Genomic DNA, 11579 nt, shown 5'->3' with positions numbered 1-11579 from the left:
AGTCATTCCACTTTTTGGTTTTCTCCTTATAGATTTTTGCATTCTCGAATGTGGCAAGTCGGAACTCATCCAACTCATTCAGTTGGAGTAACCTATTTTCTCCTGTTGCCTTAGCATCAAGGTTGAGAAATCTGGTTGCCCATTAGGCTTTGTGTTCCAGCTCCACTGGCAAATGACATGCCTTCCCGTACACCAATTGATATGGTGATGTTCCTATAGGGATCTTGAAAGCTGTCTTGTATGCCCAAAGAGCATCATCATGTTTTGTTGACCAATCCTTTCTAGAGGTGCTTACAGTTCTTTCCAGGATTTTCTTTAGTTCTCTGTTGGAGACCTCAACTTGCCCATTTGTCTGTGGATGATATGGTATGGCCACTTTATGGCAGATGCCATAACAGTGCATAAGGGAGTCAAGCTATCTATTACAAAAGTGAGTGCCACCATCACTGATTAGTGTCCTTGGGACACCGAACCTACTGAAGAACTACTTCTTGAAGTACTTTATTACCACTCTTGCATCATTGGTGGGTGATGTGACCACCTCAACCCACTTAGACATGTAGTCCACTGCCACCAGAATATAGGTGTTTGAAAATGAAGGTGGGAAAAGTCCCATGAAATCTATTCCCCACACATCAAACAGCTCGACCTCTAGGATCCCTTGCTGAAGCATGTCGTGACTGTGAGAGAGATTGCCGGCCCGTTGGCAACTGTCACAGTTACGGACAAACTCTAGGGCGTCCTTAAAGATTGTTGGCCAGTAAAACCCACTCTAGAGGACCTTGGTGGCTGTTCGCTCACCTCCAAAGTGTCCTCCATATTCTGAGCTATGGCAATATTATAGGATCTTCTGTTCTTCCTCTTCAGACACACACTGGTGGATTATACCATCCGAGCATCATTTGAAGAGATATGGTTCATCCCACAAGTAGTACTTTGTGTTATGCATGAGTTTTCGAGCTTGCTATCTACTGCATTTGATGAGCGGATATTTTATATGCTTTTTGGCATCACTTTCATATAATTTTTAGTAGTTTTTGTTTAGTTTTTATTAAGTTTTTATAGGTTTTAGTATTAAATTCACATTTTTAGATTCTACTGTATTTTTTGTATTTTTGGGCAATTTCAAGTGTTTTCTAGCTTAAATTGAGTAGCTGAAGCAGAAGTCTGGTTCAGAGACAGAGAAAGCACTACAGATGCTGTCCGGATCTGACCTGCCTGCATTCGGAAGAGATTTTCTGGAGCTACAGAAGTCCAAATGAAGCGCTCTTAATGGCTATAGAAAGCTAACTTTCAGATCTTTTCAGCAATATATAATACTCCATACTTTGCTTCGGATTAGAAAGCCCAATACTGGCGTCTAACGCCAGCTTCCTGCCCCCTTCCTGGCATTCCACGCCCAAAAGAGGACCCCCTATCTGGCGTTCCATGCCCAAGGAGTCTTATAGCACGTGGATCTCATCAAAGCTCATCCTAAACACTCACCAAGTGGGCCCCAGAAGTAGATTTTAGCACTAAATAGACTGTTTTACCCTCACTAGTCATTTGTTTAATATTTAAGGGATTAGATTTATGTAATTCATACATCTTCAGCCATGTTTTACCATAATTTCGAATCCTATTGTCATATTTTCTTTCATTATGAGTCGCAATGGCTATGGAAAGCTGACTACCAAAGCTTTCCATCAATATATAATAGTCTATACTTTTCTTCGGATTAGAAGGACCAAAACTGGCATCCAACGCTAGCTTCCTGCCCCTTCCAGGTGTCCAGCGCCCAAATAGCAGAGCCCAGTGTCCAAAGGTCTTGAGAGGACCTCCTAGCTGGCGTTCCACACCCATGGAGCCTCATAGCATGTGGATCTCATGAAAGCTCAACCCAAACACTCACCAAGTGGGCTCCAGAAGTGGATTTTAGCACTAAATAGACTGTTTTACCCTTACTAGTCATCTGTTTAGTATTTAAAGTGTATTTTACATGATTTTCGTAGACATCATACACCATTTAGCCCTATTTTCATTTTTACTTTGTTTTTACTTTCAGTATGAGTTTCTAAACCTCCTAGGTTGAGGGGAGGAGCCCTGCAGAGTCCCATGAATTAATAAAAGTACTATTGTTTCTTCTTCGATCCGTGTTTGATATATCTCTAAGATGTATATTCTGATCTTTATCGTGGTGAATAGAATGATCACACAAATTAGCTCTTTTCATCACATTAAGATGAACATGCCTGACAAACATCTGTGTCTACTTGGGTTCGTGTGAGTACCTGGAAGAAAAGCACGAGCCAACAGCTATGTTTATATATCTTTCAGACGGTTAATCCACGACTTTGTTGGGGACTTCTCGAGACACCAGTTCAGCCGATTTCCAGGGCAATTAGGGTATTTGTGTTATAGGCTAGAATCCAAAGAAGCAGCGTTCTCTGATCCGGAAGATTTGGCCTTGTCTATGGCGTTTTGAGTAGGATCACCAAGAGAATGGGTTGCTATGCGCTTCACCCTTCGTCAGATTGAGTAACCACGGCCAATGGCCACGGCAAATGGCCAAGGCCGTGTTCATTCTGTAGCAGAGGAGATCAATGACCACGGCCAATGGATTGATCACTTACAGCCTGCCATAGAAGAAGATCATTCACAAGCAAGGAAGACAGTAGTACCAAAGTTACTTCGGAAAGACAAAGCAACTCCGACTCTCAAATCTATTCTTATCCCTGAAAACACTTGATTTACAAATACAAATTATGAATAGTTTCCACTAATCCAAAGACCTTCTGATTCCGCCTGACTAAGACCTGCAAGACAACCATTGCTTGCTTCAGGCCACAATCCTCGTGGGATCGACCCTGACTCGCTCAGGTATTACTTGGACGACCCAGTGCCCTTGCTGGTACTGCTGCTGTACGAAATAGTGTGGGTTTTGCGTACACGCTCACCAAGTTTTTGGCGCCGTTACCGAAGATTGTTGAGTTCTAACAAACTGCCGGATTGTTTTGCTCCTTAGATCAGGTAAGTTTATTTTACATTATTTTAATTGAGTCTTTACTTTCTGTTCTTCAATTATTTCGAAAAATTCTAAAAACTTTTTCAAAAATATTTTTATTTCCTCTGTTTAATTCTTGTTCTTGGTTTGAGTCCTGCATGTTCATGCTTTTGAATTTCAAAAATTTTTAAACTCTTTCAAAAACCTTTTTTCATATAGTTTATATTTGGCATTCTCTGAATTGTTTTCTTTGAGTTACAATGTTAATGTTCTTGTTGAGTCTTGCATTCTCTTTGAGTCCTATTTTCTAAAAATTTTTCAAAAATAATTTTTCTCTGTTCAAATCTTGTTTCAATTTTAAGTTTGGTGTTTTCTTTTTATTTTTGTTGTGTTTTTCAAAATTTTTGTTTTGGTTTTCTAAAAATTTTAAGTATGGTGTTCTTATTTTTATGTTCTTAAGTTCTTTGAGTCTTTAAATTTTGTTCTTCGTGTTCTTGTGAGTCTTCAAAATGTTCTTGAGTCTTGTATGTGTTTTGATCTTAAAATTTTTAAGTTTGGTGTCCCCTTGTATTTCCTCCAAATTTTCGAAAATTTGGGTGCACTAGATCTAAAAATTTTAAGTTTTTTGTCTTCTTTTGTGTTTTTCTCTTTCATCATAAAATTCAAGAAAAAAAATATATTTTCTAACTTAATTCTAACTATATTTTCGAAATTTTTCAAAAAAATTCAGATTTCAATTTTAAAATTTTATCATATCATATCTTTTTCAAAATTCAAAAATTTTACCTTATCTTTTTCAAATTTCAAACTTTAAAATTAAATCTTTTTCAAAATCAAATTTTAAAATCTTATCTTTTTAAAATATTTTCAACTCTTTTTAATTTCTTATCTTATCTTTTTTAACTTCTAATTTTAAAATCATATCTTTTTCAAAATCTTTTTAATTTCTCATCTTATCTTTTTCTAATTTTGAAATTCAATTTCAAATATTTTTTTATCTTATCTTCTATTTTATTTTTAATTTTAAATCTTTTCTTATCTTATTTTTTTTTATTTCCATCTTTTCTTAATTAATATCTTATCTTCTCTCTCATCTTTTTCAAAACCTCCTAACTAACTTTCCTGTTCTTAATTTTCGAAAACTAACTCCCTTCTTCTCTCTCTTATTTTTCAAAATCACCTAACTAACTCTTCTCTCCTTAATTTTCGAAAATAATATCTTCTTCTCTCTCTCTTCTTTTTCAAAACCACCTAACTAACTTTTTCTTCCTTAATTTTCGAAAATCATCTCTCTTCTTCTCTCTCTTCTTTTTCAAAACCACCCAACTAACTCTCTTTTCTCTTAATTTTCGAAAATTTCATCTTCTCTTCTCTCCTTTATTTTCGAAAATTCAACAATTAAATTCAAATTATTTTAAATTAATTTAACTTAATTTTTAAAAAAATACTAAATTAATTAATTAAATAAAAATAAAATATTTTAAATCTTATTTAATTTTTCTATTTACACCTTTTTCTCTTCTCATCTCTGTTTATTCAACTCTACTTCTTTCGACTCTTTACCTATAATTCTTTATCTTCTTCCCTTATTCACATCTCACTCGAAGCTTATTTCCAATTGGCACAGAAAGCTTTCTTGTGATTTCTTTTCCATCTTTTTCTATCTCCTTTTATTTACTTCTATCTTCTCTTTTCAAGGTAATCTTCTTCTACTTCTTTTATTTATTTTATATTTATTTTTTATCTTCTTCTTCTTTCTCTACTTCTGACTTTAAGGAGGAGTTTCTTGTGTATTGGAAGTCTCTTTCTTTTCTTTCTTTTTTCTTTTTTTCTTGTTTATGACTAGGAACAGGGATAAAGAAACCCCTCTTAACTCCGGATCCTGAACCTGAGAAGACTCTAAGGAGGCGTTTACAACTAGCTAAAGCACAACACTCTGGAAGAGACCTTTTAGAAAGTTTTGAACAAGAATTAGAGGATATGGCCGAACCACAAGAAGAGCCCAAAAAGGTCCTTGGTGATTTCACCATGCCTACCTTTGACTTTTATGGGAGAAGCATTGCTGTACCTGCCATTGGAGCTAACAATATTGAGCTTAAGCCTCAGTTAGTCTCTCTTCTGCAACAGAACTGCAAATTCCATGGACTTCCACTAGAAGATCCACATCAGTTCTTAGCAAAATTTTTATAGATCTGAGATACTATAAAGACTAATGGAGTTAATCTTGAAGTCTACAAGCTGATGCTCTTTTCCTTTACTTTAAGAGACAGAGCTAAGTTCTGGTTGGATTCCCAGCCTAGAATGAGTCTTGACTCTTGGGAAAAGCTTGTTGATGCTTTTCTGGCTAAGCTCTTTCCTCCTCAAAAGATGATCAATATTAGAGTGGAAGTTCAAGCCTTCAGACAAAGTGAAGGTGAATCCCTCTATGAAGCTTGGGAAAGATACAAGCAACTGATCAGGAGATGTCCTCCTGACATGCTCTCAGAGTGGTCCTTCATAGGCGTGTTCTATGATGGCTTGTCTGAGATGTCCAAAATTTCATTGGACAGCTCTGCAAATGGATCTCTCCACTTGAAGAAAATGCCTGCAGAAGCAAGAAAACTCATTGAGATGGTTGCAAACAACCAATTCATGTACACCTTTGAGACGAATCCTGTAAATCGTGGAATCTCTCAGAAGAAAGGAGTTCATAAAGTTGAGACTCTAAATGCCATCCTGACTCAAAATAAGATCCTGACCCAACAGGTCAACATGATCTCTCAATATCTCACTGGGATGCAAACTGCACCTGGCAGTAATCAGGAAGCTTCTCTTGAAGAAGAAGCTTATGATCCTTATCAACCCACCATGGAGGAGGTGAATTACATGGGAGAACCCTTGATGAATGGGTTTTTGATGGTATAGAATTCACAAATGAATTTTTGTTGCAAGTATAGTTTCTAAACTAACAATAATCCTTTCATACAAACATTTGGTTGTCACAAGTAACAAACCCCTATAAAAATAACCGAAGTATTCAAAACTCGGGTCGTTCTCCTTAGGAATTGCAATAAAGTACTCTTGTTATTGGTTAGAGGTATGTTTTGGGGTTTTTAGAATAAGAAACAAGAATTGTAAATTGCAAAAGAAATAAACTAACAACTAAAAAAGCTCTTGGCAAGTTATGAGAACTAGAAGTCCTATCCTAGCTATCCTTATCAATTGTGATGAGAATTGTCCATTGCTCAAACTTAGTTAACCTCTAACTACGAAGGAAAGTCAAGTAGATGAATTAACTTGATTCCACAAGTCCTAGCCTAATCATGATGAAAAACTAGCTTTAGTTGCATTCAAGTTAATTAGCAACTTCTAATTATCAATCAATAAAGGAGTTTGATAACTCAAGCGTCACCAATTACTCTACCTAGGCCAAGAGGAACAAAAGCTAACTCATAACTAAAAGAGGCATTTCATCAAACACATAAAAGGTAATAAAGGTAAACACATGAATTGCACGAAATAAAGAGAGATCTAACTATAATGGCAAGAGATCAATAATAGAAAACTGGTATGCGAAATTGTTACTCTGAGGTTGTAAAATTTGTTCTTCGTTCTCTCCCTGGTAATGGCGCCAATAACTGGTGCACAATACCATGGTCCAAAAATAACTTCACAACTTCGCACAACTAACCAGCAAGTGCACTGGGTCGTCCAAGTAATAAAACCTTACGTGAGTAAGGGTCGATCCTACGGAGATTGTTGGTATGAAGCAAGCTATGGTCATCTTGTAAATCTCAGTCAGGCGGATATCAAATAGTGGTGGAGTTTTTGAAAATTAATAATAAATAAACAGAAAATAAAGATAGAAATACTTATGTAATTCATTGGTGAGAAGTTCAGATAAGCGTATAGAGATGCTTTCGTTCCTCTGATCCTTTGCCTTCCTGCTGTCTTCATCCAATCAGTCTTACTCCTTTCCATGGCAAGCTTTCTGTAAGGGCATCACCGTTGTCAATGGTTACATCCCATCCTCTCTGTGAAAATGGTCCAAATGCTCTGTCACGGCATGGCTAATCATCTGGAGGTTCTCGATCATACTGGAATAGGATTTACTATCCTTTTGCGTCTGTCACTACGCCCAGTACTCGCGAGTTTGAAGTTCGTCACAGCCATCCCTTCCCAGATCCTACTCGGAATACCACAGACAAGCTTTAGACTTTCCGGATCTCAGGAATGGCCATCCATGGGTTCTAACTTATACCACGAGGATTCTAATATCTCGGACTCGGTCCCCTATATTAGATATCCAAGAGATATTCATTCTAGCTTGTTTGCATGTAGAACGGAAGTGTTTGTCAGGCACACGTTCATAAGTGAGAATGATGATGAGCGTCACATAATCATCATATTCATCATGTCATTGGGTGCGAATGGATATCTTAGAAGCGGAATAAGTTGAATTGAATAGAAAACAGTAGTACTTTGCATTAAATCATGAGGAACAGCAGAGTTCCACACCTTAATCTATGGAGTGTAGAAACTCTACCGTTGAAAATACATAAGAGATAAAGGTTCAGGCCTGGCCGAATGGCCAGCCTCCAATGTCTAAGGACTAAATGTTCCAAAGATGATCCGAAGATGTAAATACAATAGTAAAAAGTCCTATTTATACTAAACTAGCTACTAGGGTTTACATAAGTAAGTAATTGATGCATAAATCCACTTCCGGGGCCCACTTGGTGTGTGCTTGGACTGAGCTTGAAGTTTACACGTGCAGAGAATTCTTTTGGAGTTGAACGCCAAGTTGTAACGTGTTTTTGGCGTTCAACTCTGGTTCGTGACGTGTTTTTGGCGTTTAACTCTAGACTGCAGTGTAGAACTGGCGTTCAACGCCCTTTTGCGTCATCTAAACTCTGGCAAAGTATAGACTATTATATATTGCTGAAAAGCCCTGGATGTCTACTTTCCAACTCCGTTGAAAGCATGCCATTTGGAGTTCTGTAGCTCCATAAAATCCACTTTGAGTGCAGGGAGGTCAGAATCCAACAGCATCTGTAGTCCTTCTTCAACCTTTGAATCTGATTTTTGCTCAAGTCCCTCAATTTCAGCCAGAAAATACCTGAAATCACAGAAAAACACACAAACTCATAGTAAAGTCCAGAAATGTGAATTTAGCATAAAAACTAATAAAAACATCCTTAAAAGTAACTAGATCCTACTAAAAACTTACTAAAAACAATGCCAAAAAGCGTATAAATTATCCGCTCATCACAACACCAAACTTAAATTGTTGCTTCTCCCCAAGCAACTGAAAATCAAATAGGATAAAAATAAGAGAATATAGTATAAATTCCAAACTATCAATGAAACTTAGCTCCAATCAGATGAGCGGGACTTGTAGCTTTTTGCCTCTTGAATATTTTTCGCGTCTCACTTTATCCATTGAGGTTCAGAATGATTGGCATCTATAGGAACTCAGAGTTCAGATAGTGTTAGTGATTCTCCTAGTTCAGTATGTTGATTCTTGAACACAGCTACTTTATGAGTCTTGGCCGTGGCCCTAAGCACTTTGTTTTCCAGTATTACCACCGAATACATAAATGCCACAGACACATAACTGGTGAACCTTTTCATATTGTGACTCAGCTTTACTAAAGTCCCCAATTAGAGGTGTCCAGGGTTCTTAAGCACACTCTTTTTTTGCTTTGGACCTTGACTTTAACCGCTCAGTCTCAAGTTTTCACTTGACACCTTCACGCCACAAGCACATGGTTAGGGACAGCTTGGTTTAGCCGCTTAGGCCAGGATTTTATTCCTTTAGGCCCTCCTATCCACTGATGCTCAAAGCCTTAGGATCCTTTTTATTTACCCTTGCCTTTTGTTTTTAAGGGTTATTGGCTTTTTGCTCTTGCCTTTTGGTTTTAAGAGCTTTTGGCTTTTTCTGCTTGCTTTTTCCTTTTTTTTTTTCGCTATTTTTTTTCTATATTTTTTTTCTGCAAGCTTTTATATTCACTGCTTTTTCTTGCTTCAAGAATCAATTTTATGATTTTTCAGATTATCAAATAACATGTTTCCTTGTCATTATTCTTTCAAGAGCCAACATATTTCACATTCTTAAACAACAACTTCAAAAGACATATGCACTGTTTAAGCATTCATTCAGAAAACAAAAAGCATTATCTCCACGGAACTTAATTCTCCTAGTGAGGTGTTGATTTGCTCCCAATAGTTTTGTGGAGGAAGATGCATTTGAGGCATCTCCGGGATCTCATGGTGATGAGCTTCATGCGTCTCTTGAGATCCATGAATGGGCTCTCTTGCTTGCTCCACCCTTTTTTTAGTGATGGGCTTCTCTTCCTCAATAGGAATGTCTCCTTCTATGAAAGCTCCAACTGAGTAACATAGATGGTAAATAAGATGAGGAAAAGCTAGCCTTGCCCAGGGAGAGGGCTTTTCGGCTATTTTGTAGAGTTCAAGGGAGATGACTTCATGAACTTCTACTTCCTCTCCAATCATGATGCTATGAATCATGATGGCCCGATCCACAGTAACTTCAGATCGGTTGCTAGTGGGGATGATAGAGCGTTGGATGAACTCTAACCATCCTCTAGCTACAGGCTTGAGGTCCAGTCTTCTTAGTTGAATCGGCTTGCCTTTGGAGTCAATCTTTCATTGATCTCCTTCCATACATATGTCCATGAGGACTTGGTCCAACCTTTGAGAAGTTGACCCTTCTAGTGTAGGGGCGTGCATCTCCTTGCATCATGGGCAAGTTAAACGCCAACCTCACATTTTCTGGACTAAAATCTAAGTATTTCCCCCAAACTATTGTAATATAATTCTTTGGATTCGGGTTCTTACTTTGATCATGGTTCTTAGTGATCCATGCATTAGCATAGAACTCTTGCACCATTAGGATGCCGACTTGTTGGATGGGGTTTGTTAGAACTTCCCAACCTCTTCTTTGGATTTCATGTCGGATCTCCGGATACTCATTTCTCTTGGGTTTGAAAGGGACCTCGGGGGTCACCTTCTTCTTGGCCACAACATCATAGAAGTGGTCTTGATGGGCTTTGGAGATGAATCTTTCCATCTCCCATGACTCGGAGGTGGAAGCTTTTGTCTTCCCTTTCCCTTTTCTAGAGGATTCTCCGGTCTTAGGTGCCATCAATGGTAATGGACAAACAAAAAGCTTATGCTTTTACCACACTAAACTTAGAATATTGCTCGCCCTCGAGCAAGAGAAGAAAGAATAGATGAAGAAGAAGAAAATATGGAGGAGAGGAGGGAGAGGTGTATTCGGCCAAGAAGGGGAAGAGAGAGTTGTGTTGTGTGAAAATGAGGAAGAATGGAAGGCTTTATATAGGGAGGGGAGGGGGGTTAGTTTCGGCCATATAGGGTGGGTTTGGGTGGGAAATTGATTTTGAATTTTGAAGGTAGGTGGAGTTTATGAGGTAGGTTTATGGGGAAGAGTGGATGGATGTGAGTGGTGAAGTGGTGATAGGGAAGAGAGATTAAGGTGATTGGTGAAGAGTTTTGGGGAAGCGTGTTTATTGGGAAGAGAGGATGAACATTGAGAAGAGGGAAGAGAGTGAATGATGGTAGGTGGGGATCCTGTGGGGTCCACAGATGCTGAGTTGATCCTGTGGGATCCACAGATCCTGAGGTGTCAATGATTTGCATCCCTGCACCAGTTAGGCATGTAAAATGCCTTTGCATGCAATTCTGGCGTTTAAACGCCGAATTGATGCTTGTTCTGGGCGTTCAGCGCCCAGATGCAGCATATTTCTGGCGTTGAACGCCAGCCAGATGCTTGTTTTTGGCGTTCAGCGCCAGCTCTTCCTCATTGTGCATTTCTGGCGTCTGAACGCCAGGATGCTGCCTGTTTCTGGCGTTCAACGCCAGATCCATGCTCTGTTCTGGCGTTGAACGCCAGCCAGATGCTCCTTACTGGCATTTGAACGCCAGTGAACTCCTCCTCCAGGGTGTGCTGTTTTTAATGCTGTTTTTGATTTTTCTTCAATTTTTTCTGTTATTTTTGTGACTCCACATGATCATGAACCTATGAAGACCTATAACTAATAAAAATATAATTAAATAAAAATTGGGTTGCCTCCCAACAAGTGCTTCTTTAATGTCAATAGCTTGACAGTGGGCTCTCATGGAGCCTCACAGATGTTCAGAGCATTGTTGAGACTTCCCAACACCAAACTTAGAGTTTGGTTGTGGCCTCCCAACACCAAACTTAGAGTTTGACTGTGGGGGCTCTCGTTGACTCTGTTTTGAGAGAAGCTTACTGTGCCTCTTTTCCATGTTTACAGAAGGATGTCCTTGAGTTTTAAACTCAAGGGAGTCCTTATTCAATTGAAGGACTAGTTCACCTCTGTTAACATCAATCACAGCTCTTGCTTTGGCTAGGAAGGGTCTTCCAAGGATGATGGATTCATCCTCATCCTTCCCAGTATCTAGGATTATAAAATCAGCAGGGATGTAAAGGCCTTCAACCTTTGCTAATATGTCCTCTACTTGTCCATAAGCCTATTTTCTGGAATCGTCTGCCATCTCTAATGAGATTTTAGCAGCTTGTACCTCAAAGATTCCCAGTTTCTCCATTATA

The sequence above is a fragment of the Arachis ipaensis genome, chromosome B01, assembly GCF_000816755.2.
Source record: "Arachis ipaensis cultivar K30076 chromosome B01, Araip1.1, whole genome shotgun sequence".
Lineage (NCBI taxonomy): Eukaryota > Viridiplantae > Streptophyta > Magnoliopsida > Fabales > Fabaceae > Arachis > Arachis ipaensis.
Note: the sequence above shows the minus strand (reverse complement) of the source record.